General features: G+C 47.0%; 1 protein-coding gene and 1 pseudogene across 2 annotated transcripts in view; one reads left to right on the forward strand and one right to left on the reverse strand.

The window, feature by feature from the left end:
* Tgfb2 (transforming growth factor beta 2) overlaps positions 1 to 11,540 on the reverse strand; it is an 85,009-nt gene that overhangs the window by 52,695 nt on the left and 20,774 nt on the right. The window lies entirely within an intron of this gene.
* On the forward strand, positions 3,297 to 3,419 carry LOC116911802 (annotated as a pseudogene).

Here is an 11,540-nt window from a genome sequence, read left to right on the forward strand (position 1 = left end):
ATGCTTTTGTGTACACGCATACACACACATACACACATGCATAATCACATGGGCACACACTCACATGTGCAAACTCACACACACACAAGCACACATGCACATGCGCACATACACATGCACACTCGCATGTGCACACACACACACACGCACACACACACACACACACACAGATGACAGAGAGACACACCTACCAAAAAGATCTCATTTGGAAGCTCTTACAAACCCAGTGCTCAATACAAACTTCTAGAATGCTGCCTCAAATCCCACGATCCCTTTAAATAAGAAAACTATGTGGGTACATTGTGTGTAAGTGTGCTCATCTGTGAGTAAGAATGCGCACACACACATGTCTATGTATGCCACAGAGCATGCATGTAGGTTGGAACACAACATGCAGGAGCTGTTGTCTCTTTCCTTCACCCATGTGGATCTGGAGACGGAACTCGGGCGGGCAAGCTCAGCAGCTTGTGCGTTTACCACTGAGCCATCTTGCTTGCCCTTGGATCTGCTCTCCTCAGGGATGTCATAAAGAGCCCAGCTGGCCCAGACTTCCAGCTGTAATCTTGTCATTGAAGATGTAAAGAGAGTTAAGGTTTGGGATTCTAACCCTGGCTCTACCACACCCCAGTGTGGCCTTCAGCAAGTGACTTAGCCTTTTACTCAGTTTCCAGGAATGTAAGACCATCACATCTGACTCCTAGGGCACATGGGAAGATGAGAGAAGGAAAAAGAATGAAGACGTGGTGGGTGCCTGGGCCTGTTTGGCTCTGCCAGATGCATTAGTTATTGGCATTGCTAGCCCTGCACTGGCTGTCCTGACGTATTAACCAGGGACCTTAGAACAGCACAGGGTTAACAGTGGGTTGGGCATGTGACTCAGGTGCACTTTCTCCACACATAGAGGAAGATTTAGCAGAGTCTACCTTATGGATGGGGAGGATAAAATAGGAGGATCAAGGCAAAATATTCGACACTGTGCCCAGCACATGGTAAGCACCCCGAGTGGTTCACCTCTGTTATCTCTTCTAGATCCTGAGTAGTCAGTGAAGGAATTGTTTGTAGCAAACCTTCGTTTACTTTCCCAGGTAAACCCCCTACCCAAATGCGCCTCTGATCATGGGGCCCACATTCTGCCAGTCCAACCAGCCTATGCCATTCAGTGTCCGCTCTTCGTCTTAGGGGGAAATCTGTTAAATATTACACTTACAAGGTAACAGGCCTGGAATGTTCGGCGTCTCAGGCAGAGCTCAGTAGAATTTTGGCATCAACACTCACACACTCTGCAGCCTAGGGCCAAACTACACTTGGCCACTTCGTGCAATTCAAATAAAGATACTGAAAATCGTCCAGCTTATAAACATTGGACTGCTCGCTAATCAGAGGACTTAGTGTATATATACTCTTCTAACGAGAATTTCGACATGGCCGACTCCTTTCGGTTTGAGACCCTAGCATGTTCGATGCACTTTGACTTGAAATTTTAGGTCAAAAGACGGGAATCTCAGACCTAGGCCATTTTCTTCCAAGGGTTTATGGTCAGATACATTAATGACACCGGCTCCTTGGGTGACGTAATTAGACTTGAGCTTCCCCTGCATGGGGGGTGAGTGATGGTGGTATCTTCGGTGGGTGGGTGGGTGTCATGGTTCTGCCACATAATCATCTTAAAAAGCAGTTTAGCCTCTCACTGCCTTGGTTTCTTCAGAGGAGAAATGAAGAAAATACAAATCTCACGACCTCCAGAATCGAATGAACCAAAGCCTCCAGAAAACGCCAGCCTCCAGAAGCCCTCCCAAGTATCTGTGTTACTGTGAAGCAAACACCAAAGGTGGATAAAGGGGACATAGCACAAGGTAGCTGGAGCCTTAAGGGAAAACCTGAGATGCAACGGGACATTTCCTCATTGTTTATCAAATGAATTAAGGGTACGTAAAGGAAGGTGTAAACGCTATTGTAGCCCAGCCTGTAAGTGTTTGTTCATCCTGGTCTTCTCCAGTGCAGATGGCAGAATATCTGGACTCCTCACACACACATACACACACCACCACCACCACCACCACCACCACCACCACCACCACCACCACCACCACCACCACCACCACCACCACCACCAGCACCACCATTAACCACCACCACAACAACCACCAGCTCCACCACTGTCATCACCACAACACCACCACCACCACTACCACCACCACCACCACCATCACCAGCACCAGCACCACCATCACCAGCAGCAGCACCACCACCAACACCAACACCACCACCAACAACAACAACAACAACACCACCAACACCACCACCACCAGCACCACCATCACCACCGGCACCACTCGAATAGAAACAGATGAAAGTCTTTCTGTGCCTTCCATTTTGCCTCACCCATCCCTCCCTAGGTAGTCAGAATTTATTCCCTAATAGGTAAGAAAAAGATAGCAAAACCGAATGCATTTCTAATGAGCTACACAGAGGTGGTGACCTGGGGAGGTCTAAGCTCAGAACTTATTTTAATGGAGGAAGGAAGAATGTGGGAAGGAGCCAGTTTTTAATTCAGTGGCACCTTCAGGGGACTGACTGCGGACTGCCTCTTTCCCATCTTATCCTGAGATCTAAGCAGAGCTTTCTGTCCACAGGTGTTGGGTAGGTCTCAGTTTCCTGGGGCTCCTAAGCAGAGAAAGGGGGAGGGGGAGTGGTCAGAAAAGAGTAGCACTTCTGTTCTTTACTGAAGCAGGGTCCTGCCTCCCAGTGTGACATAATATTAGACGGAGGAGCGCAGGGATGAATGAATCACAATGCTGACATGGGGCTGGGGGTGGGGAGGGATGTCCTTGTGGTTAACCACATTTTACTGGGGATTTTTATTGATTGCTGTTGTATTGAAAGAGACATGACTCAAAGGTGCCGTGTCCACAGTCTTGCTGGGTTCTGGTGGGAATCAGCGGCTATGGATGTCAAGAACCGCAGTGTGGAGTGGGGAAAGGTTTGCTGACGTTAGAAGTTTGCTATCTGCTGCTTTTTTCCTCTCCTCCGCCGCTGAAGCGGCTGCTTTCCCTTCCTTCCTTTGTGGCTGAGGCTGATCTGGGCTCTCTGGACTGAGGGATGCTCTCCCTCACAGGCTGGTTTGATCTGCCAGCCCACCTCTCCTTTGCTGAGCCCATAAATCCACTTAGTATCTTTTTAAAAACATATCTTCCTTGTGTGCCGTAGTTCTTACATAAGTCTAACTCCACAATTAGAATATGAACGGCTTGAAGGCAGGGGCTAATAAAATTGTGATGTCAGAAAGAATAAAAGTTCTGCAGCCAATTAAACCAGTCAGGTTCCTTTCCTCATAGGAGCCCAGTGTGCAAGGGCCATGAACAGCCGCCTCCTGGAGAATGTGCAGTCTGTTGCCTGTCTGAGGGACCTTGGAGACAGTTGTCTGGCGGATGTTCGTGTCTCTGATCTCAGTAGCAGGTATGTATGGTATGTAGGGTGCCTTAGGGAAGCCCCAGGACACTGTGGCCAGGATTCACACTGGCCAGGTCAACCTGTCCATCTGCAACAATAAGAAACAGGCAGCCTAAGACCCCGTGTAAAGCCAAATTCAAGTTCCCTGGCCAGAAGATCCCCCTCTCAGAGAAGTGCGGCTTCACCCAGGGTGATGCAGAGGGATCTGAAGACACACAGTAGCTAAGAAAAGCTCATCTGCCATGGCTGTGGGGTCAAACACATTCGCAGTCAAACCATGGTTCCCTTGGATGAGAGGTGGGTCTTGCACCCCTTAGGGCTTCTCCATGCACTCATACATCCCACCATCCAGTAATAAACCCCGCATCCTAGAAAGAGCGATAGCAGTTGCCGTAGCAGGATCTAAAATAAACCATCGGAAAGGGGGTCCTTGCCTGCTCTCTTGTCAATAGTCTTGGAGACGCCTGGGCCTCTGCACCTTTCTGCTTGAGGCCCGTTTTCCTCTTCCAAGCAAGTGGTCCTCCCACAATGCAGTGCGCACATGGTGAAAATGAACTGAATAAATGGATAAAATGTCCCAGGTGGTAACTTTCAGGGACAAAGAACTTAAATGAGAGGTTGAAGGGGTGAGATAATTAATTTATTATCCATTCCAGTGCAGGAGCAGGTGTGGGGGCAGGAGGTGGCTCTGGGAAGCGAGAACCACTGTTTGACAAGCATCAGGACCTTAGTTCAGTCCCTAGCGCCTGTGTAAAAAAGCTGGATGTGGTGTGGCTGCACAGACCTCTAACTCCTGTAACTCCTACAGGGAAGTGGAGCCAGGAGGGTAGCCAGTGGCTTCGGCCTTAGTGAAAGATCCTATCTCAAGGGAAGAAGGAAGTAGGTGAGAGAACAAAACACCCACTGTCTTCCTCTGGCTTCTATACAACATGTAAAGAGCATATGCACACAAATTATGCAACACACACACACATACACACACACACAAACGCATACATACACACACGCACGCATAATTTTAAAACACGGGCTATCTACTTTGAGAAAGCCTTGCTAAGACACGGTCCTTTCAGGCTGGCTCTTAGTTCCTGCCCTTCCAAGGAATACCTTAACTCCACCTTATTCAGGGCTTTGACCAGTTTTTCTGAGGAAGTTGGGGGATGGGAAGAACACCTCACCTCATACGCCTCACCTCATATCCTCTCTCCTGGAACACCTTTAACTGAACACGGTCCTAGTGTTGAGTAGCTTCCACGCTGTTATATGGTAGAGTTCAAGAGCTCACTCTTCCTGCCTAACTGGAAGTCTGAAAACCCCCTCAGAGCTCAGATGCTCTTCATCCACCACAGCTGGCAGCTGCCATGTCTTTGGGGATTTCTCAGTTTGACTGTCGTTAGATACATTGTATTTCTAAACAGTATCTGTAACATTCTTCCAGTCTCCTGGAAACTTGGCCCTCTCCCGGCTTTTCTGTACTTTGAGGTGGCATTGCTCACACCCCTCCGTGTATGTCAACTTGATCCTAAAACCATGAGCTGTCACTCCTACTTTTTCAATCAAATTCTCACAACAGAAAAGCAAGAAAGTGGAGGACTTCAGCAGCAAGTGTCCAGGAACGAATGGAGGAAGGGTAATTCCCAGCCCCCACGAGGGGCAAAGCTTTGCTGCGAGTCGGATCATTCTCTTCTTTAAAATTCATTAAAAAGTGAAGTTTTTTTTCGAATCCTCTTTTTAAAGAAAAGAAAGTGAGCTTCTGAAAGGGGAACAGGCTTGCTGGATTTTAACCTGGTCTCTCCATACAGAGCCTGCATTTTCTTGCCACTAGTTCATAACTCAATTGTCACATGCAAGACAGTTGTTGGCCAGAGGTTGAGTCCCTTTCTTAGCTTATGGACTGCAGGGTGGAGGTCGACAAACAAAACCAAATAAGACATTAGCATCTTCAGAGCTGAACTGGAAGGACCACCTTCTGTTCCACTACAGACACTCGTCTGTCTAGACCGATGACTAAACAGGGGTCCCTCCAGGGTTAGACTTGAATTTCCTCCATTCAGTCTGTTGGATATTTAGCAATAAAATTTAAAAAAAAAAAAAAAAGAAGGAAGGAAAAAACTCTATTTAAAGACTGCAGTTCTGATCTAACCCCTCCTCCACTGCTGGGAGAGTAGTTTAGAAGTCATTTCAACACAGGCTACATGTGGTAAAAGTCTCAAGCAGAAATCAGATTGAGACAAAGGGGGCCCTAAAAATACTCGTGAAGTCTGGCTACAGATACAAGAACACAGGCCCTTTGTGGCCCTCGTGACAGCCACTTGAACTCTCTGAGGGAACAGGGTCTCCCCCAGGTACTTCTGCACTGGGGATGAGAAGTCTCCCAAGAACGGTTTCCCACTTTTCCTACGGGGCTGGGAAGTCTCTTTTCTCTGCTCCTCTATGCTCCAGCGATGCTGCACCTCCCATAACTTATAAAGAGAACAAGACTATGTACATTTTTTTTTATTTCCTTGAAAAATAGCTTGGGGTTTTTAGACCGAGATTACACACCAATCTATAAATGGCTTTTGGTGGGATGCTCATTCCACAGAATTAAACGACGCCCAAGTGTGGGAGGTCTTTCTGTCGTCACTTAACATACTCCTTTATTTCTCTTTCAGAGTTTTAAAGTTCTCACTGGAGAGGCCCTTGGCCTCCTTGGTTAGGTTTCCCCCAACGTAATTGTTTCATTTTGGAGCCATCACAAATAGGGGTGTTTCCCGATCCAGTGTGTATCGTTACTATGTAGAAAGAGTACTGATGTCTTATATGGTAAGTCTGTATCCCACCTCTTTGCTAAAAGTATTAACAAAATGTCTAAACTTTGACAAGATGTCTAACGGCCTTCTGAAACATTTATGTATGCCTATAGACAAATATTCATCTCAACCTTGAACAGAGAAGCCTTTCGGCCCATTGAAGGGGAGTGAGTACAGAGAGCCTTGGCTGTACAGGGGATGAGGATAAAGTGATAGCCGAGAGCTCAGCCCCACATAAGATATACGGACCGTCTCCTCTGCGGCTCAGGGACGCCTCAGGAGATGGGGCAGAGAGAATGTAAGAACGGAGAGATAGGGAGACGAGCTGAAAAAGTCTACCTTTGGGCAAGACACCACCATGACAATCACACACTCACCCCAGACCCCAAGACGTGGGTCTCCACAAAAATGGGCCTGTCATTAACAGCTAGGCATGGAAAGGGGAGGAGGGAAGGAAGGGGCCCTACATGCCACTGCTGAGGTGTTTGCTGAGAGAGTCAGAGAGTGATTGCCTTCAGCTGTGGACCCACTGCTGACACTGCTGGGCCTTGGTTAAACTAAGTGGGTTATAAAATCACGGATGAAAAACTCCTGAACCTGGGAGAGGGATGGTAGGGATGAAGGATAATCGTGGCTAGAGATGGGAGGAAGAGTACAGGGTAGAGAATAATTAGCCTGCATTATGTACATGTATGAAACTGCAAATAGCGAAATTAATCTAAGGAAGAAAAAATACAACACCGAGCGGGAAAAGTCAGTATGCCTTTGTCAACAGGGACAGAGAGAAACACAGGCTGGGTGGTCAGATTTTTTTTACTTTAAAGTCTATTTAATATGCTACACCTAACGGACACAGCGTTCCTCCAGGTAGGCAATTTAGAAGCCGGCCAGTCCACCACTCATGGAGAAATGGAAGCATCATGTGACTAAACTCCGCCCTCTCTCTTTCTCTGCATCCTCATCAAGATGCACAGTGCTTTTTTTCTATTACGGAGCATATTTGCAAAATTCAGTCCCTGTCTCATTTAACAAATATTTATTGGGCTCTCGAATCTGCCACATTCCTTCCCATGTGTGGGGATTGACAGGCTTGGCAGAAACTGCTATGGAAAAATTCGGTCCTACTGGTTGATCTGTGCTGGTGGGATCCTAATCTTTTAGCAGGTGTTAGAGAATCAATGCACTCTTTGAGCAAGCAGGGAGTGCTGAAATCCGCCAGGCTGACAACGAAGCATGGAGAAAACAAACCAAGACAGAAAGCCATCACAGTTGTCTGCACAAACACAGGGGCTGTGCATTACACACCGTCACTACTGGCCAGCATAGGGAGGAGAATGACAACACACTCGTCATGTGTCTCATGTACAGAAATAAAAATAGGTTTTGCTCTTCAAAGAAAGCACATGAGTCTCTGCTTCACCCTGATGTCTATGTTTGAACCCATGGGTGTCACGGGCTTCTAGGAGGGATATACTGTATTTAAGAAGGTAAAACCAAGAGAAAAAAAGACCACACCTTTCTTCTCTTTGCTGGAAAAAGAACAAGTTCCTTGTGCACAAGACACACATGATTCCCAGCCCTTGGAGTCTCTCTCTGTGTCATCTCATTCCTACAAATAAAATCTCACTTAAACTTGAAGTTTATCCCTTAAGGGAGAGCTGCTTCCTGAGTTAGACAGCCTAGGTTCATGCTCAGACTCTGCTGTCCATCATCTGTGTGGCCCTGGGAAAATGACACACGGTGTCTGTAAGCCTCTACTTCCCGCCTGTGAAATTGAATAATCATGATCACGTATAGCCCTAACCCTAATCCAAAACAGACATCAGTAGCCCAGGGCCCAGCTATTTAGCCACTATCACATATGTAACATCATCCCTAGTTTTGTTTGTTGTGTGTATAGGTGTGTACACGGGTGTGTATGTTCACGTATCTGGGTGCACATGTATGTCTGTGCAAGTAGAAAGCAGAAGGCAGCTGGGTGTCATTCCTTGCTTGCCGCTCATGTTTTGATTTGACGCAAATGAGTTCTCTCACCAGCCAGGAACTTACCTAGTAGGCTGAGTTGGCTACAGCAGTGTAGGGATCTGCTTCTCTTTCCCTAACCTCAGCCAGCACAAGCACTAAGTTACCCCTACCCCCAGCCCTGTCTCCAGAACTAGGATTACAAGCACAGACCTGGCTTTTTCATGTGAGATCAAACTGGAACCCTCATGCAAGCCCCTTGTAGCCTGCGTTATCTCTCCTGCCCTTATATGAGTAAAGTCAGAACCCACACTCTCCATCAATCAACACTCCCATCCTCGATCCCTCAAAATATAACGTAAATAGCTAGGCAGAACCACAAGCAATAGGCATTCCCCGCAGTCAGGTTCCCAGACCACACCTGGGCAGCCTTTTGAACGCTAAAGGTTCTAGGTCCCTCCGCAGATGACTGGGTCAGAGCTTTTCCAGCTGGTCTGTCTGTAGCACAGGTGATGTGGGCTTCCCAACTGATTTGGAGGCACAGTGGGGGCTCAAACTCTGAACTAGTGCTACCATGCCAGGAGGAACTCAGGCAGAGCCAGCATGCAGGCCAGCCATGCCGGTAATTCACTTCGCTCAGCGTCTGAACAACAAACTCCTCTGCTTCCTAACAATGCTACTAGAGTTGATGACCTTTGGAGTCACCGTGGTCTCAGATCCACTGAGGGGGGAAGAACAATGGATGGAGTCAGTAGCAGCCAGTCTTGGGAAAACAAGCAACAGAACGAGCCCTGCTGCTGCTGTGAGCACATATGGAGTCAGCTCCACTCCGGAGCAAAGACACAATCCAACTGAATATTAGAAAAATATGCTCTGACCATTTAGATTTCAGAAGGATCCAAAACCAATTTAGACTCCAGTCGGTGGACAAAGTTCACATTCAGCGAAACGGCTCCAGCCGTTGCATCATGCACACAACAGGGCGATTCAGAAATACAGATGTCCAGCCATGTGCAAAACAATGCTTTCCTTTTTTTCTTCTCCTTCCCACCACTGACCCCGAGAGCAGGATGGAAAAGCTCAGCATCTGTTGCTACTAAGAATAGTCTGTGCCGATGATTGTTTATGAGCTCGTAAGACGCGCACTACCTTGCTCACTCAGGGGTCCTCACAGAAGAGAGCTGTCACGGCTGTGGGGGTCACGCAGCAGCAGCCCTTTCAAACCAGAGCTTCTTCGTGGTTTGCTCGCTTAGGTAGAGCAGGTGAGACCTGGCTCTAAAGTCTGTACCTGACGTGTCACTATTAGGAGACCAAAGTTCTAGGCAATAACATGATACATAGGGCTCGAGGCAGCAGGAAGTTCACAGAAGATAGACAAGGAGCAGGAGACCTGGTTCCCTCTCACAAACTGCTAAAGACTTGGAGCCTCAGAGATAATTAGCCAGAATCCTTGCTGTGGACAACCTCTACTCCAGACACCTCTGGGCATGTCAGGACTAGGACAGCAGTCTAGGACCCTAAGGCGAGGGAGGTCACCGCTTTGGAGGTAAGCCTCTTTCAGCATTGTCCTGACAGACCTAAATTACATACACCGTATCAAGACATGCTTCAGAAACCCGGTACTTCCAACCATGCCTCTGATACCAAAAAATACTTGTCTCAGTTGAAGGAAAAGTCATTATGGAAAGGAAGGCAGTGGCATGTGTGTCTATCCTTGTAACGTCAAGCCACTCACTTTCCAAAGCTGTACAGACACAGTGTGGGCTGTATGCATATCTATAATATGGAAAATTTTCAACACTGGTGAAACCACCTCTTTCCCAACTCCCCAACATTCCCTGTAATAGATGGTGTCATTTGTTTAAAATGTTGGCTACCCTCTTCTGTAGACCAATCCTCATGCTTCTTATCTCCCTGTGCTCTTTTCTGACACTACTGACATCAGGCTTGGTCATGTGACTCGTGGAATATGGGTAGGGGCTGTCACCATGCCTAAGATAGGCTCCCTGAATGAAGATCCCCCCCAGAGCATCATATAGTCGACTTAGAAGGTGTACTATAACAATATGAATACTAGATAAATCTTTGCTGTTGCCCATTGGAATTGACAGCAGGGCTTCTGAGTTTGATCTTGAGCTTATAGGGTGATACAATATTTCACAGGGTCCAAACTACCACAGTATAGCATTATACGAGCGTCTACAATCAATAGGCTAAATGCATCTTCTCAATGAACCAACTGTGAAAAACAAGCCCTTCATATAACTCTGTCCTCCAGCCTCAGTCTTTCAAAGGGGCTCTTTTGCAGACACGCCTCAATTTTTTTCAAAGACCATGGGAAGTCTTCCTGGCTAGATGCTTCCGGACTTGTCACACAAGTTCACAGGGAAAAGGACAAATCTGCTTCTGGAAACCATAAAACACTTCCTGTTGCTGCCAGATGGCCAAACTACAATCCCAAAGGTCACCTCCCAGGTTGCAAATATCACCCCCCTCTAGAAGCAATCCTTTACCTCCCTAAACCATTGTTAGCAACACTTTGGGCCTCTGGGATGCTTCACTTGAAATCAATCACAAAGTGTTGGCTTTTGTTTTGGCCGTTTGGTTTGGACTGCCTGCATTCCCTACTAAGTTGTAGATTTCTCTGAAAGTGGGGTCTGTACTAGTTAGCCCTGTCCACTTGATACAATCTAGAATCATTTGAGAGATGAAGCTTGGTTGAAGAACTGCCTAGACCAGACAGGAAAGTCTGTAAGATATTGCCTTGACTGTGGGTCGCTGTAGGTGGGCCCAGCCCTCTGTGGGCAGCGCTATCTGTAGGTCATCCTGGACTGTGTAACAAGAGTAGCTAAACACAAGCCCATGAAGCAGCGTTCCTGCATCATTTCTGATTCAAGTTCCTGTCTTGGGTTCTTGCCCTGTCTGCCCTTGATGAGGGACTGTTACCCAAAAGCCAAATAAACCCTTTCTTCCCCCAAGTTGCTTTTGGCCATGGTGTTGTTACAACAGAAAGGAAACTAGAACAGAGTCTATGCTATACACCTATGCTGGTCATCTGTAGAAGCCATTGGTATTTCTTGTTCAGATAAAGGAATGAAATCAACCTCTGAGTGTGAAGTCTTTGTGCTCAGAGCTCAAAAATCAGATGTCAAAATCTGCCCAACCTGAAGTCTTTTTTGGGTTATCTACACACTCCCTGCTTTAAGAACTGACTTTAATATTTAAACAAAGACATTGAAATTTCAATTTCTTCTACTGGGCTTAGATGGGCAGACCCAAAGATTTGAGAGACTGGCTTTCTGCTTTGCGAGGAAAGGTAGACTGTGGCACCTGTCC

Source organism: Rattus rattus, chromosome 10 (genome assembly GCF_011064425.1).
Source record: "Rattus rattus isolate New Zealand chromosome 10, Rrattus_CSIRO_v1, whole genome shotgun sequence".
NCBI classification, from domain to species: Eukaryota; Metazoa; Chordata; class Mammalia; order Rodentia; family Muridae; genus Rattus; species Rattus rattus.